This window comes from Haematobia irritans, chromosome 3 (genome assembly GCF_050003625.1).
Source record: "Haematobia irritans isolate KBUSLIRL chromosome 3, ASM5000362v1, whole genome shotgun sequence".
Classification (NCBI taxonomy): domain Eukaryota; kingdom Metazoa; phylum Arthropoda; class Insecta; order Diptera; family Muscidae; genus Haematobia; species Haematobia irritans.
Genome location: NC_134399.1, coordinates 53,502,458 through 53,512,273, shown reverse-complemented (window position 1 = coordinate 53,512,273; position 9,816 = coordinate 53,502,458). Strand labels below are relative to the sequence as shown.

The following is a 9,816-nucleotide window of genomic DNA, read 5'->3' as shown; positions in this document are numbered from 1 at the left end:
TCTACGTTGTATTAACGAAATTCTTCATTAAAAGTCAGCCAACGTAGCATTTCGTTATAACAACGTAATTTTACGTTATAGTTACGAAACCCTTTATGGAGTACATATCGTAGTATTAACGAATAATTACGTTGCTGTTACGTAGCCCTTTCGTTGTATTAACGAATATTATTCGTTGTATGAATGAAATTTATTCATTGTATGGATGCAGCTTATACGTTATATGAACGAAAATCATTCATTGTATGAACCCAGTTTTTTCATTGTATGAACGAAAGGCGAACGTTGTATAAATGAACACAAACGTTATATTAATGAAACCCAACCAATTATTGTATTTGAATGTAGTCATTGGTAGTGTATTATTTTTTGTTAAGATCTTTGGAATAGGATTTATATATTCGTACAGTAGGAAATAATATTAATTTATAAATTAAGTAATTTAATAATCATATAGTGTGACTTTCACTTAAGAAAACAAGCCTCTAATTTCTAAGACCAAAAAATGATAATCGTATCGCCGTGTCCATTTATCCAATTTATTTTTGCAACCAAGGTTCATTACGGTAATTGTTCCGCCTTCTTCATCTGAAAGTTCACTTCCCCGTGGCATTTTCGCTAAAGATTAAAAATTTACACTAAATTTCTTGCGAATATACAAAAAACACCAACTCACCCACCATCTATGTTTATTATACACAACGAAACTGTAATGAGCCTGTGCACTCTTCAGCGAAAAGAACGTAAATGTTGTTAAGGTTTCCCATCAGACAAGTTTTCTGTTGAAGTTTTTACCGTTTGTTTTTCAACATCCCAGCGGGAAAATTGCGAAGTACCGCAAAAATCATGCCTTCCTAACCCATGATTTTGGGATCCTTAACACCTTCCCATATGCCTTCTCCTATCATGCATGCTAAAATGCCTTGCACTTCCTTTCTAAAAAATGCCCGTAAACATTATTCTGCGCCTTCTTTGGGAATTGGAAAAAGAAGGACCTACATTGTTGTTATAAGAACGAAAATGTAGTTTTTTTTATATAATCATCAAACAAACATTTGTATCAACATTTTTAACAGGACACGGTTTTAATCCGATTTGCCTCAAAACTAGAATTTGCTGTTATTTCGCAAGATGATTTATAGTTAGATATAGTTCTTGATTTTAGTTTTAGAGCATTCTCATCCATTTGCCAGAAATTTGGAAATTAGTATTCCTCCCCGCCTTCCAGTGTATTTAAAATAGAATATATCTTTATACCGTCCATCATAGGAACCAAAAAAGGCAGTAGAAAAGTGAAGTTTTGTATTCGAAACAGCGTTTCTGGCGATGTCTTAAAATTTACTTATTTTTGGGATTAAGTTGGACATATAGTTAGTTGTAGATCAATGTACCCACATATTTTCCATTGGTTTTACTTTATACGTTTGTTTTGATCGTGATATTTCTCTTTATCTTCTATATTAGTTTTTGTTGTTATAATACAGTTTTGTAATGTTGTTGTGAGAGCATACACACAGAAAAATTTATTTGACTTCAAATCTTTTTAATATTTTTAAGGATTTCGTTATTGAGTCTGAGATATTGTTTTTTAATATAAAGTCACTTTTTTGGAAGCTAACTAGCTCTAGATCTAGGCTCTGTGAATTTAAAGCTTGGATATAGGTCTCATTTATTGAATTTTCGTTCACGTTTTGCGATATATCAACACAGGTATACAGCTATAAATAAATTTCGAATTAAAATCCAAATTGTAAAATACATTTTAATGCAACAAATGTTTTCTTATTTTCAAATAAATTTTTAACAAAAAATGCAAAATCTTCCAAATAAGTATTAGTCTATTTTCCAAATAAGTATTAGCCTCTTTAATACAAGGGTTCAATATCACAGTTAATTAAAAGATTATTCACTTAAATCATTTTTTTTCTTCTTTATATTAAGTGAAATTGGCCTTATTTTAAGGTCCTATAACTTTGATAGAGGCACGAACATTTCAAAGATTCGTGTACTAAATTTAAATAAAATAGATTTTAATTTAAGATTATGAACCTTTTTCAATTATTTTTTTTTTGTATATGTGCAGTTTTATCTCTACATGGTTACTATAGTTTGTTTTCCCTTGCTTTTGAAAAATAAAATTAAAAAGTATAGCACTTGTTGTATTACATGTCAGCCACCCTGTACATATGGGGAGGGTGCTTGCCACTCAAAAAAACTGTTTGTTCAAAATTTCAAAAAATTGGCTGAGTAATATGGGATATAAGCTCAAATCGAACGATTATATATACGGACGCTATATATATACCTGACACGATCTCTTTGAAAATTGACAGAGATACTACTATAAACAAGAGCAAACGTTTTGCCAAATTTCATGTAAATCGGTTGTTCCCTTGAATTAATACCAGTTTGGGGGTCAAATACCCCACTATTCCACGGGATACTTTGTACAAGTAGCTACTATTTATGTAGGTCGGATGGTATTGCGGACCACATTTAGGTGTAGCCCACGATCCTTCTGGAGGAGACAATTTTATCACATCCGGTGGCCTAAGCAATTTCCATATTTGGTTTCCTGCGCTTCCGCAGGGGGATATTTCATACGATCCAATCGAAATTGGAAATTTTATGTTAACCGATCAAGAACTGATTTAGCTTATATAAATATTTAATCTACCTCCACGTACATTAAGGCAATGTTAAGAGGTTTTAAGATACCTTGTCTTTAGTAGAACTTACTGTATTACGAAACATGGTGGATGGTCCATAAGACTCGGCCTGCCTGACATTACGGTCGTATTTATTTATTTTTATAGTGCGGTTAAATAAATAAACATAAATCTTTCTAAATAATTAATAGTTAAATTAATAATAACAAATAAGCCGATAGCCTTTGTAGCTAGTGCTTTAATGTTTATTATAGTTTTTAAAATTGTAATAAATAGATAAATAAATAAAATAAATAATAACAAAAATCTATAACTTTGCCTATGGTAGAATCTGTTCGAACCCACCAATGATCCCATACTCATTCTTTGTTGGCTGCCAAGCTATTAATTAGCTTATGTCTAGTTACTCCTAACTTTGGCCTTCTAGAAGACATTCTCTGTAACATATAAAAGATCCGATACCCATTATACGTTCACTTCCAACAGAAGGGAACGCGGAATGACCTCACGGGTAGCTTAAGTTTACCTTTTGGCGCCCACATCACATAAATGTGTCGTAGGCCAGTGGATGAGTGTAGGACTACCAATAACGAGGACCCCGGTTCAAATCCCGACGGAGCAGAAAAATAAAAATACACTTGAGATAAATATTAAAATCACAAAAATAAGATAAACTGTATAGGAAAAGTAAGTCAAATTAAATTCTAACGTAAAAGGTATGAGGGCAAATGTTCAGTTCATAGACAACCTTGCCTTAAAAATATTTATTTTTACACGCTTTCTTTTATGCCTTCCTGTCCAGGCCTTTTTGAGGGCCTTCTTTGGAAGGCATGATTTTTGTACTTAGTATGAAGGCCTGATAACATGGCATCGACGACACCACCTCTAGAAGGCATACGAATAGAAGCGAGAGGCAAGGCCTTGGTCTCCAATCCAATCCAATGTTATTTTGAAATGAACACGTAATGCAGCGCCCAGGCCTTATAGCTACCCGGACAGCACTTCCATCATCGATTCCACGTCGCTTCCATTTCCCGCTGGGATGTGCTTATTGCCATGCTTAGATGTGTATGTACAAATTACATAGACGCTACAGACGTATTAGAGAGAGTATGGAGAGACGTTTTAGAGAGAGAGAGTACGGAGAGGCAGAAATACTCAAACTCCCATTCGTATTATTAATGAACATATTTCATTAATATGACGAAATATAACAATTTAAAATTTATTTTTTAACGATCCATATCATTATATTAACGATCGCTTTCGTTTTATAAATGAAATTTCCAATTCCAGTTTCGAAGTATATAAAACGTCTGTTTTAAGGGCTAAAAGTTTCCACAAGTTACTCTCTATATGCAAATGATTGTAATAATTTCATCTTGGAAATTTTTTTTATTCTAATTCTTGAAAAAATTACAAAGTCAATATTCGTAATATTAACGAAACGTGTATCATTAATATAACGAAAAACCAAAACACAAAATTATCTTTTAACGATTGATTTCGTTGTATTAACGATGACTTTCGTTCTTATAACGAAAAATTTCGTAATATTAACGAAAAGTAATCAACGAAGCCCGTTCGTTAATAGTACGAACCATTTTTCTACCAGTGTACCAAATTCAGATTTACCAAATTCAATCTGCTTCAGTGTGTATAATAATTGTTCTCCTTGTTTAGTTAATTAAACTAATGTACACGAAAATTATTAAGGACAAAGAAACTTTATAAAAACATAATAGTTCCAAGAACTAAAATAGGGTTAGATTGAGTTTAGTGCCCTTAGGGTTCGGGTTTTTGAGCATTAGTTCAAAAGTTATAAATTTTATTAAAGTTATAAATTTTATAAAATTTTTCCTGGTCCCAAAAATTATCAATTTTCATAAGTTTTATGTTTTATTTCATAAGAAGAAAGTCCTCTCAAATATCATTTGCTAAATCTGAACCAATTTCAACCAAATTTAGCACAGTTGATAATATCAAATGTACTGAAATGTTTGCAAATCAAAGTAAAACCTTAGCTTCTGGGGGCCTTTTTTTTGAAAACCTAAATTTTGGATATTTAAATTTCGCAAAAATAGTCGAATAGAAAATCTATAAAAAGGGGAAAACCCAATGAAAATAAAATGAAGAAATTCACCATGCGAAGATTTGAAACTGTGCTGTTTGACTTTTTATTTCCAAAGAAGTTCTTTTCAGAAGGTTTTTCAAATTATGAGAATTATCTTTTTTCTTGAATCTATATGGAAAAAGTATATTTATACAAACATATGTCAAAAATAACAATATAAAAACGAGGTACAACATAAAAAAACACTTATTTCGAAAAAATACTTGCACTGAAAAAAATGCTGTCGGGATAGCAAAGATCTTGCCCTAAAACACTGAAAACACGGTCCAAAGGTTTTTGTCTTTACACTATAATTTAGGTATTGATTCCGAGCCAAAGAAGCGGAGAGTTGAAGTAAGCTTACTTTCAAAACACAATTATCTAGGAAACAAATTTTATTCATTCGATTTTGCAGTTTTTTCATGTGCAAAGTCATTTAAGAACTTAATAACGTCAACTTGAATTACCAAATTCAAACTCGACTTCAAGTAGAAATTATGGAAGATTTCAAGTAAAAAACTTCTTTAAAATAAAGTGATGAAAAACATGTCCTGTTTTTGACCGATTTTTCGCTATGTAGTCAAGATATAAAAATTCAAAAAAACTTAAAGACGATTTAATTAATTTTAAAAATTTTTCGGAATTATTGAAGTCAAGTTGACCTTATTCAAACAAATATTTCTTTCATCTTATTTAAGATGCCCCGTTTTTAGTCGAAACACTTAACTATAAGGACAAAACGTCTTCATTAAAAGGTTTATGAAATTTTGGACAAGGAAAAAAAACTTGATCAATTGCTCAAAAAAGGTTCCTGCCGATTGGTCGTCTTGACATCGTGACAAGTGATGATTTACCTGTATGGGACCTAAAGTAAATAGCAGATGAACGTATGAGTGTTTCAAGTTGAAAATCAGTAGAGCAACGCAAAACAGTCAATTCTGAGTGATCCGTAATCATTTATTTGCCAGTTGTCTTCAAAAAAATAAAGAACACCAACCGGCGAATAAGGATCACTCTTGACCACAACAATCCGAGCTCTCACACATCGACTGAAACAACGACATTTTTGCCGTATAGTACTGAGTTGGCATCAATTGACTTAATGTTAATCCCGTACGTAAAAAATAGAATGAGAGGTCAACGTTTTTCGACACCTGATGAAGTTGTTAATGGAGTCAGAATTTTTGATTTACTGTCGGATCCCTTTAAAAGATTTAAGAACATTCTGGATAATTCATCTAACTTGAATTTGGCTTTACAATCACCAAATGAAAATGCTAGAAAAAGGAAGAAATCTAAAACTAATAAAAATTCATCGAAAAACGAAACTGAGACAATTTCTCCGGCACCATTAGATTCTAATACTATAACGGATTCAGATATTACTACTCCGACTAACAATACTGTAATAAATCCTTTAGCTGTTCCACCCATTATTATTACCCCGTCACATTCTGCCACACTGAATAGTGGAACAGTCATGGCGTCAGCTACTGCGCCCACAAGATACTAATACTTTCTATTCCCCTTCCAATACGCCCCCCCTAGGAAAATTGTCTAGCTACGCGAATGGCTACAACATTTGAAACAGTTTATTTTCTTTAAAATGAATTATTAAAGAAAAGTAAAAGGCGTCATTTTAGAGCGATAATGCCAACTTAATACCGGCCTTAAAGGCATAAATGAAATTAAGTACAAAACACGATAAGTTTTAAATGCTTTAAAAATGTTAAATGCTAGTAAAAAGTGTTCACGCATAAATAAATGTATGTGTATATTATAAAATTATTTATGTATGTTTATACTATTTTTTTTTTTATTATTTCCATCTATGGATTAAACCCTTACAGACTAAGAGTAATATATTACATTATATACATATCGTTCTTCCTTTGTTATAGTTTTTGAATTCATTCCAAAATTTCAAACTTTTATACCAAAAACAGTTTTTTCGTTTATATCAAGCACTGTTTCTGACTGTAAAGCTTTAATAATCCCTATTTCGAAGTTTCATTATAAAAATATAATATAGTATAAATTAAAATGTGTAAATTAAAAAAAAATGGTGTTCGGTCGAAGCAGGGATTGAACCCACGACCCATTGCATGCAAGGCCGACATGCTAACCACTGCTCCACGTGGCCAACAAATGTATGTTTATGTTAAATAATGTTATGTTTGCATGGGCTCGTGGGCGCTGCAAACTATGCTATATAAATGTAACTTATAACGATAATTGTCTACTGGTGACTACACCCTCAAAAAAAATCGCTCTCTAACATATGTTCCAAACATATTTTGCAGGAAGCACATATATTATTGGATACCGCTGAAACATTAATATGTTTGTTTTATGTGAGCATATTATATGTTTGGAAGCATTTTGAGTCCAAAAATAGTATATGCTTGGAAGAATTCCCCAAAGAAGATTGTGTTCATTCCCTCACATAATTTTCACTTCCACGAAATTTTTGAGTTCTTCGCATCTTTTTCTGTAATACAAATATGCTGTTTTTTTTTCAAATGTCTATTGTCTTGGTTCCGAATGTCTATTCTCTTTATTCCGAATACTCATTCTACTATTCAAATTAAATAATATTTAGACTTAAGCATACCAAATTTTTGGCCTTATTATAAAACAGTTTTCCGAAACAACATACAAGCGGTTTCACAGAAATTGCTCTCATTTCATTCTCTCGCTGTGTTATGTTGATATCTTTTTATTCAAATCTTCCGGTTTCCATCTCTATTTCTTTCTCTATACTAACTCTCTCTCTCTCTCTGTCGCTCTCTGAATAAAGTATCACAACATATATATGTTTACTCGAAATTTGTAAATTTATATATGTTTACATTCACACATTATTTTTATGAAACATTCATGCCCCAAACATAATATATTCTAACATATTAACATATGTGTCCCAAACATTTTGTGTTAGTTTAGGAACATTACATGTTTGCACTTAAATATATTGTGTTTAAAAATTGTGCCCGAAACACATTTTGTTTATATCGGAACATATGAAAAACATATTTTTCTAACAGTGTATAAAAGCTACGTAGCCCAGTGGATAGTGTGTTGGCTTACAAACTGTATGGTCATCGGTTCGATTCTACGTCCAAGCGAAAAGTAAAATTTAAAAAATGTATAAAATTTAATAATTTCTTCAATTTCATATTACAGAAAAAGGTGCCAAGAATTAACAAAAATCGTGGAGGAATGTCACCAGCAGTAATGCTGGTGACATTCCTGAGGGTTTCAAAGCTCTCTAAGTGGTTTCATTGCAATGTGGAACGACGTTCGGACTCGGCTATAAAAAGGAGGTCCTTTGTCATTGAGCTTCACATGGAATCGGGCAGCACTCAGTGATAAGAGAGAAGTTCACCAATGTGGTATCACAATGGACTGAATAGTCAAAGTGAGCCTGATACATCGGACTGCCACCTAACCTAACCTAACCTAATTACGATTTAATTATATTTACTGAAACCTGGCTTCAGAACAATGTCTTGAACACTGAAATTTTATGCGATAGATAACAAATTTACAGATGTGACCGCACTAATGGCTTGAAGAAATCAGGTGGTTGTGTCCTAATTGCTGTCATATGACTGCTATCGATCGGTCATGACTACTGCAAGATCCTCTGTTTTGATCGTTGTGTCTGGCGATTTTAATCTTCCATCTATTTCATGGAATTTTTGTAAGGATATGAATCACTCTGTATCAAATATAGGTAACGGATTTCATTCTGAATTTATCGAAAATCTATTGATGGATGGTGTTTTTCAAGTCAACAACATTCCAAATTATAAGAATAAATTATTGGATTTGATTCTAATGAATGAACTAGAAGATGTATTCCTTTCACGCATCAACGCTGTTGTAAATCCAGAAGACCCTTATCATCCCACTATCTGTATGAATATAAATATGTCCTATTCAAGATCTATACGAAATAAAACTGACTCGAAAACTGGAAAGAAATACTGTTTTTGTAAAACTGACTACGGAAAACTGAACTCCTTACTATTAAATGTAAATTGGCATGATATTCTTCCTGCGAACAATCTTGAGGAATCAATAAATATATTTTACGAATCTTTGAATTCACTCATTGGTAAATCTGTCCAATTAATTCGCGTTACTAATTACACTGGTCCGCCCTGTAACAACAATAAATTAAGTAACTTAAAAAACAGAAGAATAAACTTTAAAAAAAGTACAAAAAATCTGGCTCAGCTACTGATTACGCAAATTACTCAATCGCTCGTTCGGAATACAGCTTGTGGAATAGACAATCATACAATAATTATCAAAAATGAATTGATACTTAACCCAAAATCATTTTACAAATTTGCTAATTCCAAACGTCAATCGAATGTTTATCCAAGAAATCTTCACTATGGTACTGTTGAGGCGGATGGTAATGTATCTATATGTAATATGTTTTCCAAGTTCTTTGCAACAACATACACTCCCATACAAATTTCAAGCAATCTGATGTGTACCCATATAAGATAATGGAACATTCTACACTCTCCACTCCTTTTATATCTCCTAATATTGTGGTGTGCGTCCGGGGCCTGATGGTATCCCCAGTAACATACTAAAATATTGTGCTCATTCCCTATCGACTGCTCTTTCTATTCTATTTAACGAATCTTTACGAACTGGTATCTTTCCCACTCTGTGGAAGAACTCATTTATCATTCCACTATTTAAAAGTGGAAACAAGTCTGATATTACAAAGGCATTGCTAAACTGAGTGCTATTCCAAAACTAATGGAGAATATTATAGCGTTTGATAAAGTAAATCACTCACTTCTACTGTACAAATTACATCGCATGGGTTTCAGTGGCTTAATGGTATCCTGGTTATCTGACAAATCGCATTCAATGTGTAATATTTGACAACATTATTTCCTCAAGGCAGTCATCTTGGACCTTTATTGTTCTATTTATTTATAAATGACCTTTCATCAGCAATTCGATTTGGTAATACTGACGATGTTAAAATTATGAAAATTA

General features: G+C 32.3%; 1 long non-coding RNA gene across 1 annotated transcript; it reads right to left on the bottom strand.

Annotated features, from left to right (window-relative positions):
- Positions 1 to 433: 433 nt before the first annotated feature.
- On the bottom strand, positions 434 to 730 carry LOC142228636 (uncharacterized). Its single transcript, XR_012720226.1, has 2 exons — positions 681 to 730; positions 434 to 618 (listed from the first exon to the last, which is right to left on the bottom strand). It is a non-coding gene; the product is annotated as an uncharacterized LOC142228636 (long non-coding RNA).
- Between the last annotated feature and the right edge of the window lie 9,086 nt (positions 731 to 9,816).